The sequence below is a fragment of the Opisthorchis viverrini genome (genome assembly GCF_000715545.1).
Source record: "Opisthorchis viverrini unplaced genomic scaffold opera_v5_269, whole genome shotgun sequence".
NCBI lineage: Eukaryota > Metazoa > Platyhelminthes > Trematoda > Opisthorchiida > Opisthorchiidae > Opisthorchis > Opisthorchis viverrini.
The window spans coordinates 309959-320695 of NW_008751927.1; positions in this window are offsets into that span (position 1 = coordinate 309959).

A 10737-nucleotide genomic window follows, 5' to 3' on the forward strand; every position below is an offset into this window, starting at 1 on the left:
CGCCTTATTTACTAGTCTCACCCAAATTACATGAAATTCGTCAGATATACTCATTTGCACACCAATCTGGTTTTAGCGGGAAACTCAGTCCCAGATTGATCCCTCGTTTTTGGTATTCTTCATCTGAATGTGTCGCTCAAAGCCCTCCCGATCTTTCAGTTAGTATAACTTCATGAGCTCCAAGTAGAGCGAAACTGGTCATGGGCTGCTGAAAGGTTTTCAACAAACTTGTGAGATGTTTCCTTCACTGTGATATCTCCAATATCGTACCAACTGATACAGTAGGCGGCATTTGTGCAGCACGTTTGGTTGAAGAATATCGCAAACGAGAGATTCAGTTGAGAATAAGTTGAGTCCCCGGTCGAAACCGAATTGGTGCGAAAGTGAATGCATTTGGCGAGTATCAGAAACCTCTTTTGGTTCCCCTGTGACTTGTTTATGTATGATGTAGGATAAGGGATTTGCGTTGTCTACGTTCGTTTTCATCAATTCTACAGCTTTCCATTCATCACAGTCAAGTGCGAGCTGCCATCATTTGATAGAGATGATCCGACAACACCTCTTACGGGACAAACAGACAACTTCCTTGTACCTCAGGTCCTTATTAGATGAAAAAAGTCTAAAATAAACAGTCTGACTGCTCAGATCCTCAAGGTTGCACGTGAACAGTTATCTATCCCTCTCGGACCTGTTAAAGCCACCATTTTGTAAATTCAGAGGCTCCGAACTCGTTTCTAGTGAGACGAAGTTGTGCCGTACTGTGCCGACGAACGGTTTCAGTTTTGCTTGGTCCAACTAAGCAAGTGCAGTTCCTGATTACAAATCCCCAGGTCACCTAGCCATTCTAACCGGAACGGCTTACCTAAACAACTTGAAAAATGAATCCACATGACTGTCGTCTGAACAGTGCTCTTTTCCTGACCCAACTATCCCAGCTAGCTCACACCAAACCGGGAAGAATCAGACTTGAATTTCGTTCTCATTAGAGCTCAACGAAAGTGCACATCCGTGACCTTCTCATTCAGTTGCGCTGGTCATTGCCATCTCCCTGGATTGGAAAGCCGAAACGGGGCACATTATCGGACACGACCCAGTCGAGCGTTCGATGGCGGGCATGCATCCAAACGCTTGCCTTCAATGAACAGCTTCCCCTCCCAGTTTCTCCAGTTCACCGTCACTGCTTAATTCACGCGTCACTCACATCAGCTACTGTTTCCAACATGTAGTTACCCACCTCATATCTTCTCAGATCACCGGCAAACGAAACTGTGACAGCTACAGCCACTATACAACATGGAACTGGGAACTAAGAAAGGTTCTTTTATCATCAGCCTGACGTAATAAACAACAGTGCTCATAAAATCTCCCTCTGTGAATTTCACTGTTGCAGGTCTCGTTTGTTTGTATCGTGTAAACAGGCAAAAACTGTGGCTAAATTCAATCTCCGTCGGTCGAGGTAGATTGCACTAGTTAAGAGCCGTGGTTAGGGCCAAACGGTGGGATCTGTATATGAATGTTTGTTAGTGAAATCAGAAGAATCCGTAGAGCTAGAATGTGAGATCTCAGATGTTTGAGAGATATTTTCTCTCAACAACGCCTCTGACCAAATGTAACACAGTTGTCCTAGTGTTAACCTCAAAATTTTCCGAGTGCCCGCAACTATTCACAGAAGTTCACAGAATCTTTCTTCTTTATCTTCAAGGTCATGGTTACATACCCTAATTATCCCAGTGTTTTCGTCGGCTATGGTATTAGGTACCATATTTTGAAAAAAAACTGCACTACTCTTCGTGGGCGTCACCCATCTCTTCAGCAACACCCGCTTTGATCATTAAGGGGGAAACTAGGAGATGTGCCGTCTTTCCATTCAAGCTTAAAGGACTATGTCTCCACCAACATTCAGTAGATTATCAAGTTAAACTAGTACTTTCTACATGAACATGTGATAATGGGCAGTGATCACATGCTGGATGGCGCCAATTAGCATTTAGAGTGATGAAGAAAAACGTGATGTTATGCCCTACACACGACGTATAGCCCGAAGTTTGTGAATTAGTAGAAATGTCCTCATAGTTTTGATTCTGAGACCATTCTGCAGCTAGGTAAACAAAACCGAACAGGTTTTCAACACTAAAATGATCTACTCTTTGCCTTGTGGTACGAAAGTGATGGTAATCAGTATTGTTTTTGTAGCTCTTGAAAAATGTGGGCTTTCCCGAAAGTTTTCATGGCCGATTTCTAGGGAATCAAAGTCACTCTATGCGGGAGAAATTTTTCAGCCCTATAAGGAAATCGACGTGGTCCCTCTGCGAAAGAAATTCTTAGGAAGACCTGGCAGAAAAAGTCCACTGTATGCTTTCCTGCGGAGTGACCTGTTATAATGTAGGATCTTGGATTAATTACTCGATTGTCCAATGCTGTTGAATGCGGTACCAGTTGACAATGCCCCTGTAGATAGCTCAGTTGTTGAAGCACCCATCCGACAGTTAGCAGACTGGCCGTTTGCATCCATCCTCAGGAGCGTCTTTTCGTTCAATCTACGATTAAGTGGACCAAAAGAACTGGGGCTGCGCACAACTGATTCGAGTTACCAGCCAGTAGCAGCTGTAGCAAGTACACGAACCGCGTTTTGTGCAGATGGAAATGTAGGATTGTTTAGATGTGACAGTTTCAGTCTGCCACTGGAGAAAACTTCATGCGTATCTCCGGACAAAATCGTTTTGTAAGTTTTCGAAAGCATGATTTTCGCTACAATGCAGTTGAATGTGGTCTCATGATTATGAAATTGATGTGTATCAGTTGGTCAAGGAAAATTCAGGAAGCCCATAAAAGCTTCCTAATAGGAAGAATTCAGCAAAGTTAGGGCGACTAGCAGGTGAATTTCGAAGTTCACTGGAATGCTGACTTTGACATTGTAGCGCCAAGAGAAATAGTCATGACTTTCGAGTAAGTATCGTAAACAATTTACAGATGAACGATCCACACAAAGTAAAACCTCTTTATCCACTCGCCAAATCAATGGAAAATTGTCCACAAGTTCACACGCTAGGCCATTTACACTGACTTGTATACAATGGAAATGTACCCATCGGATAACTCATTCAGTCATTCTGGAGCTGTACCATTAGGTCTAGGTGGAGAGTTAGATAAGTCGTATTTCAAGGATTGTTAAAAGTCGAAGATAACAAGCTCATTCTTCTTCACAGAATACACTTCTTGGGGTTCCTGAAGCAGCTTTGACAGTCCTCATCAGCCTCGTCCTTCATCTGCCGGGATTTAGCTGAGTTTCCCGCTGTCAGTGAGTAAACTTTCACCAGTTACGTGCAATTCGCTATCCAAGGAAATTTTAAAGTTAATGCAAACTTCAGAGCTGTGCCTCACTGATGAGTCAGGATACAGGCATAACCAATAGTGGACTCTTAAACGGTGTCCAGCAACCGGATAAGTGATGTGTTCTATCAATAAAATATATTGCAATATCTTGATTATCGCCATATTGAAACACCAGTCAGACTGTGCGGACCACAGTCGGTTGCAGAACATCATAAATAGTTTTTTTTATTCAGCAAGCCACTCTCGTCTTCACAGTCTCCCTCCTGCCCTAACAAGTTTATTCTGACCAGCTCATACTCAAAAGGAAAATGAAAGGTTACCTTGTTGCCTTGTTACCAGAACGATTGCTTCCCAATGTTACAGTAGCCTTGTGTAAACAGATGGATCGTTTGAACCTCTGTCTTCTGGTGTCTTGAAGAAATAACCTCTGCTTCTCATTAGTTGTGTATAATAATGAAATTGCAGGGGAAACCGTTTTTGGCGCCTACAGAAACCCGAACTTTCAACCTGTGGACAATGAGTTCACCACAAGTGCAGTAATTATGGAAGTTCTTTCAGAGCATAAAGATTAATGCGGATGGGACAGAACCACACACTGACACTGTTTACGTCATGCATTGAGTTCATTTGGTGCCCAACGTCGCTGCTCACATGAATTCACGCCTAGACTGCCATTTAGCAGGTAAGTCCATGTGTATTTAGAGGCGCAGTTCTCTCCGTCGAGTACCCGTTGTTTCGACAATCTTTCTAGTAATTGTGGGAGAATATATCAAAGATCCTTTCAAAATTTTGGCCCGAAATTTTACGCTCGTCTACTTCCAATCAAAACTGTCACAAATCATTCACTATGTGGGGGTTCTTTGGCACATTCTGGAAGATTCCGCAGTTTTCGAAAAAAAGACTTCATTTCGCCAGCTTATTACTATAGCGTTCCGTGATTAGAACTAAGCGCAGTGATTTTATTGTGGTTCTAAAGTCAACGAAATAAGGTTTCTGTGTACTCAGGAGATAGGGAGTACACACTTCCACCAATTTTCTTCCAGCTTTTGCATTTAACTGATGCATAACACAACTGTGTGACTATAATGCTGGCTGATTTTTCTTCACGCCCGATTCTGTCTCTGTGCCTTCGCTTACCATGGAGCAAGCCAAATGAACGCAGGCTAGCGCTAATTGTTTTTCATTCACTTATTGATTGATCCAGGCTAGCCGGTTGCTGTCAGACTTGTGCGTTGAGGTCAACCGGATGCGGGTTTAAACAATGAAGGGTCAAATGGGTTTGTATGTTTACCGCATTCAGACCGGAATGAATTTCCATGATCATGTTTGGACTGCCTTAGATGACCTGCAGATCGTGACACGGACATGTGGCAAAAGTACATGCCTTGAACCGCCGTCGCGACCACACAAAGTGCTGATGTTGTGAGCGTTGGACGGAAGGACAGTCAAAACAGGCAAGTAGGCATGTGGTGATAACGTATCTTCCAAGAATCAAAGCCTCATTTTAAACATCAACTTTATGTCGTCCAATGACCAGGGGGATCTGAGATAGATTCTGTAAAAGTCGAAAGAATAGACGAATAGACTAGGGAGAAACAGGATCAACTGACTGCAACCTGATCAAGATCTGCATTAATCTGAACGATGGTTTTGTTCTTAACTTTGTGCAAAGAAATTTTTCTTTGCCCTCAAGATCTCCGCATTCCTCCAGAAACCGTTTCTTTCACGAGAGGCAGCATTGCCTGGCAGAGCATACAGCTTCCGACCCTGTTTTAAAAGTACGTGTTCAGTATTGAAAACGGTATTTCATCACTGATTATGTTTCCATTCGTACCTTAGCGTTTCCCAAAATCTCTGGTTCTCATCTACCAGAACAAATCAATGAGATCATGTATGTAACCATGTTGAAGAATGTCCTGTGTTCACAAACCACAGTCTCCACTATTCAAGGAGTTGATACGCACCTTGCATTTGCTGCTTCTGTCGCAATTTGGCTGGAAAAATCCATCGCCCCCCGTTCACGAGATGACGACAGTGGCGTAATTCACATTACTTTTGAATTCCCAGGGCGTCATCTCAATGACGCTTACAAATGAGACCCTGTGGACAACACTGTAGCGACAAGAAACTGTCCGATACCTAAACGATAGAATGATGAGTCATGCCAGGAGTGCACATTGCTAGTTTCTACCATGTCCACAGCCAAGTATCCCGCCATGAGTGGTTTCAAAAGGAAAAATAAAAAGTCTCGAAAGTGATAAAAACGCCGTGGGAAGACTATTGATCAGGTTGGTGGAGAAAGTTTACGGTATGGGAAAATGCAACATTAATCATTCCAGATTGTTTAGTCTGTCCTGTCCGTGCGCATCGTATTGTCTTTGCGACAACTGAAACTGGTGTTTATTTGGTCTCAGGGGTGACTATCTTTTTAAAAAAAATCGCATTCCGTTTGTATGGAAGATTTTCACACTTCTGAGTTCGTATGCGCACATTTCCACCAACGCATTTAAAACTGCTGCAGTTTTTAGTAGACTTCAACCTTTGAACGACTTCATTTTTTAGTTCTTGTCTCATTCCAAACGCGTCATTCTGGTCAGCTTTTTGAGACGGTCAGCAGCTCGCTTGCTTTGGATATTCTTATTGTTTTAACGTGCAAAAAATAGAGTCAAATTATCATTAGCCCCACTACGTCCTTGTCCGTGGTTATTGCATTCACTCCTCATTGAGGTGATCCTCCTTTTTTCAAATCCTATTTGATAGATCGATTGTCCTTGGTCAGGAAAAGTGCTTTGCTGATACGGAATTTGCCGATGGTCAATCGCATTATGATATCATACTCGTTTGTCGCGTCTTCTCTCGGGAAACAAAGAGTGACAGTATAACGAAGGTGAACAGAGTCTAGATCAATGACGTTAACATTTCATTCATTCGCAATACAACAGACTGTCAGCTGTTGGCAGAAACCTGAAATAAACCATAGCGTTTTGCATCGCCTTGATGCGCATGGTTTCGAGGCAACTGTTTTGTTTGCCGGGACATGTTCACATAAGCTGCAGTCTGTCCTGTCAGTGTGAGCTACGTCACAATTTTAGGTAGGTTGACAACAGAGATGTGAGTTTCACCCCTCGCAGAAAGACATATCAGTTAGGTATCTGGGTAACTGTGACAAATCACAGTATGCTTTTCGTATCCGGTAGATCTGACCAAACGTTCACCCTTAAATCACAGTCTAGTGAAGACATATTTCTCATTCATCGGAATACATTCATTTGCACACCAATTTGGTTTCAACGGGAGGAATAACTGAATCCCAGCTGAATTTTAAGTTTATGATATTCTTCAAATGAATGTGCTGCACAAAGGCGCCTCACGTTCCGTTTGGCATGTTATTCGAGATATCGCACTAGATATTGTCACGTAGGGAACTACTCACAAGGTTGCTGAAGGCTATTCAACGACTCACGACCGTTTTCGAGGACTTTTATGATTTGAGCTCATCAACTAGATGCAGTTTCCGGGTTTCAATCAACCTTATATCCTGCTTGAATGCAGTTTGCATGGAATTCACCGAATACGCTCATCTGCTCCCTAAGTAGTCTTTTTTGGTGGGGGGTGGGGACTCTCCATTGAATCCCAGCTGAACCTCTATTTGTGTTGGCCTACCACCATCACGCCCAAGTGCATACACCTCCAAACATTCATTCAAACATTCTGGAGAGAAGGTAGCAACAACAGCAGTAAAGCCATCGATATTGATAAAAGGCCACATCTTGCAGCGTCTCCAATCAGGTGCATAAGGGTCATGTGGACGTCCTCCTGGAGTCGAGTCCCACCGACGCAACTCAAATCTTTCGTCATCTCTTTCTCATCCCTTTGCCAAAGGTTGACCAGCACTCCGCATGTGCAACTATTAATGACGGACGGAAAATATCACTCTCTCTGGCAAACGGTGATTCAGCCTGTGCAATACATGGCCTAATCACCGCAGCTTCTGGCGCTGGTTGCATTCTTCGGTTGAAGTCCCCGTTGCCCAACAGAGCACTCGGTTATTCACTGTCTCTCTCCGTTTTCTTGGGCCCCAGCCTACACGGGCTGCAGTTTTGAGACAATATTTGTCGGGACCTGAAGATATCTGAATTCTGCTGCTTGTGGAGACCACGTCTCGCAGCCATACAAACAATCGCCCATGTTGCAGTCTGGTACTCACGTTACTTGAGATTTACGGATATGCCCCTTTTCCCCCAGAGGTGCGTGAAATTAGCAAACGCGACCCAATCCTTAGGGATTCGTTCATTGACCTCATCTGCCACACTACAGGTTTACCATAACTTCCACAATAGGTTCGACGCTCCACAGCTTCAAGTAATTCTTCTTGGATTCTAGGTGACGTTTCCAGTGACTGCATATCCAGAAGCACAACAATACGTTTTGTGAGTGCATGATGCATGCCAAGGAGGGGATGACTTTGGTCAATTCATCCAAAAACACCTTCGCCTTCTCCTCTTTGAGGGAGACTGCGATGTTTTCTGCGTCTTCCAGATCGACAAGGCTTTTGTCAGCAGCTTGTGAACACCAAGGTTTTAGAAATCTTTTCTCATTAACCTCGTTATCTCGCCGATTACGAAGTTAAACAGGATCGGAGAGACTAGGAAACATTTCGTCTATGGAAGCTTTTTGGGAGCTTTTCATGTGCTAGTACTGCCTAAAGACATCACATAATTCTATACACTACTGGCTCCGCGAAATGGCAAGAAAGCTTCAGTACAGGAACGCCTATTACACGGAAAACCTCAATTTGTATTGCAAGACTCTCTGGAGCGGAGTGTTACCATAAGACTGTCACCAATGCTCTTTCGCCAAATCTCCTCTCCTCTAGGAGGAATCGCGTTTCGAACAACGGTTGTAAGCGCTTCTTTCACTGTCACAAAACAGGAAGAATCTTTGGAAGCAGTTCATTGGAAGTGTACAACAGACATTCTTGCTGTGATCAAAATAACGGGCCTCAGCGACCTCAGCTTCACTCATCCGGCACAACATGCGTGTGTGGATGGGCAGCGTTCTGTGCACAAATTACATTGGATTTGCAAATAGGCAGTGTTTACTGCAAACAAAGTCAAACACTGAACACGTGATTTGAAACAGTGTACTGGTCGTGTACTGGTCCATTGTGTGGTCAACTTACTCCAACTCATCTGTTTTCCCATAAGGTCGAAATAATTCCAACGTCCAAAATCAGGCACTTACCCTATACCGGTCGGCTGTCATGAAACGACATTTGACACTCCCATTTTGTAAACACGCAAAATATGGGTTCCTAAGAAGATGAATGGGAAGGGAATTACATGTCACGTGCTACATTCTTGTCCAGCGTGCACACATTCACACACAAACGTAAACAGTGGCAAATCCAGTGAAGGCTGTTTCCAAGGTGAAAATTCGCATGGATAATGAATTTTCAGTGTGTTACAACAGAGAAGCTTCTGTGATTTATGAAGATAAACTGGTTATCGCCTGGTCCTTAACCGATTTTTTCACCCGGCTGAGAGTATTAAGAGTCTTCTTTCTGTGAACCCACTTCCAGATGTCGTTTGGAAATTTTAAACAGCAAGGAAATGGGATTCCTAGTCACCAAGAGATCAAGCCAGAAACGTTTTGGATATCAGAAACTTGGGATGATCAGATTGATGAAAATTTAAGAATTTCCATTATTCAAATGGATTCTGTCAATGAAACGAACTTGTCACGTTTAAGAGCGGGTTCTATTTCGATTTAGACATAGCCGGGAGCGTAACGACAAAGATAGAGCTGCTTGAGTCATGTATACTAACCCGTACACTAACCCAGTTGTGTTTGTCTGAGAAATTCAGGTTAAATAGTGAATAAACCACTCACAACCGGTAGGCGATTGTCGGTTTTCATAGCTTGTCATGAGACAAACAAAAAGGATCGTTTAAAAGCTAGAAAAACTCGTAACTCCCTGGAGTTCCTTGAGATGCGCACTACCAGTGATCCCCAATAGGGACGACACAGATGCACAGTGCATCTCAGACATTTAACAGGCAGAATCTTGATTTAAAAAATACAAAAAATTGGCGAGTTTGATTAGTCTGAACAACGCACGAAAAACGTAATTTCTGCATAAAATGCGCAGGAAAGCTATATAAAAGGGTACCCTGACTTTCACTCCACTGACCGAGGAATGGGTGGATGCTTTTTCTGTAGCAATAATAATGACTACAATCATCATATTTATAGGACTGGCATTTACCGCGTTCCGTCTTTATAGCGTCCATGCTTGTCTCAGTTGCCTGAAATTCTGTCTTTGCTTTTACCAGGTTTATCAAATCCTACTTCAAATGCACCAGGCGAAAACGTGAGGGCGTGGTCACTTAGAGATACTATCAGTCGATATTATCGGCCAGTTTTTGTTGCAAGGTTCGAACTGATGGTATATATCCAGGCTATAAGTCCACATCGCTTGGCGCCAATAATGTAAGCATGTGAAATTCGTTCGTGTTGAAGTAACTTAGTCTGAATGGTTTAGATGGGCTGTCGTGTGAGTGGCATTAGGTTTAAAACTGCAACAGACATATATGAAGCTGTTTTATCATCTGGATAGTAGTTTTTTGTTCATGAAAAAAGGTTCAGAAAATGTATTATTGAATCACGGATTTTAGGAAAGTTGGCTTCAACGGAGGTTAAGATCATCGAGGAAAAGTCATAAGCTACATCCGAATTTCGGTTCCTTTTAGCTCAAATCTAAAGTCATCTGTAGTTTCTGTTCAGCTCCCTGTTGCAGCTAACCTCCTGATGCTTCCAACTCACTTAAACCCTGTTTTTCTGTAAGCATTCCCAGGTTTGGAAACGCTATTCCGATATTCGGCCGTCTACCTTCGAATGTTCCATTACAATGGGACTAGAGTTAGAAATCACATCAATCCTACGGTCAACAGGACACAGTAGCACGACTCATCCGTACCTGGGAGAGCGTTACATCGAAGCCTGTGATGCCCACGAGGTCATATGACTTGATTGTGCACGGCAAAGAATGTGTGCCACGGTAAATGACATTACCACGATAATCAGAAAGCAGAATGGGCGTCACGGTTCAGATAAATCCGCATTCTCTCCAATCAATAGACTCCGAGCTTAGTTTACGGATTTGCAGAGTTTTGTCCATATCACTGAAGATTTGTTCACCGTAGCCGCGCGAAGCCAATCCACATGTGCACATTACAACAAAACAAAGTCCTTATTTGCGCATGAATTTCATTTCGATTGGGGACTCAACTGAATTCAGCTGAATCGTTCGTTGACGATGGTCCACTCCAGCTGAACGTGCCGCTTCAAGCGGCCTCAGGTTTCAGTTGGTACAATATTCGAGATATCACAATGGACTTTAAA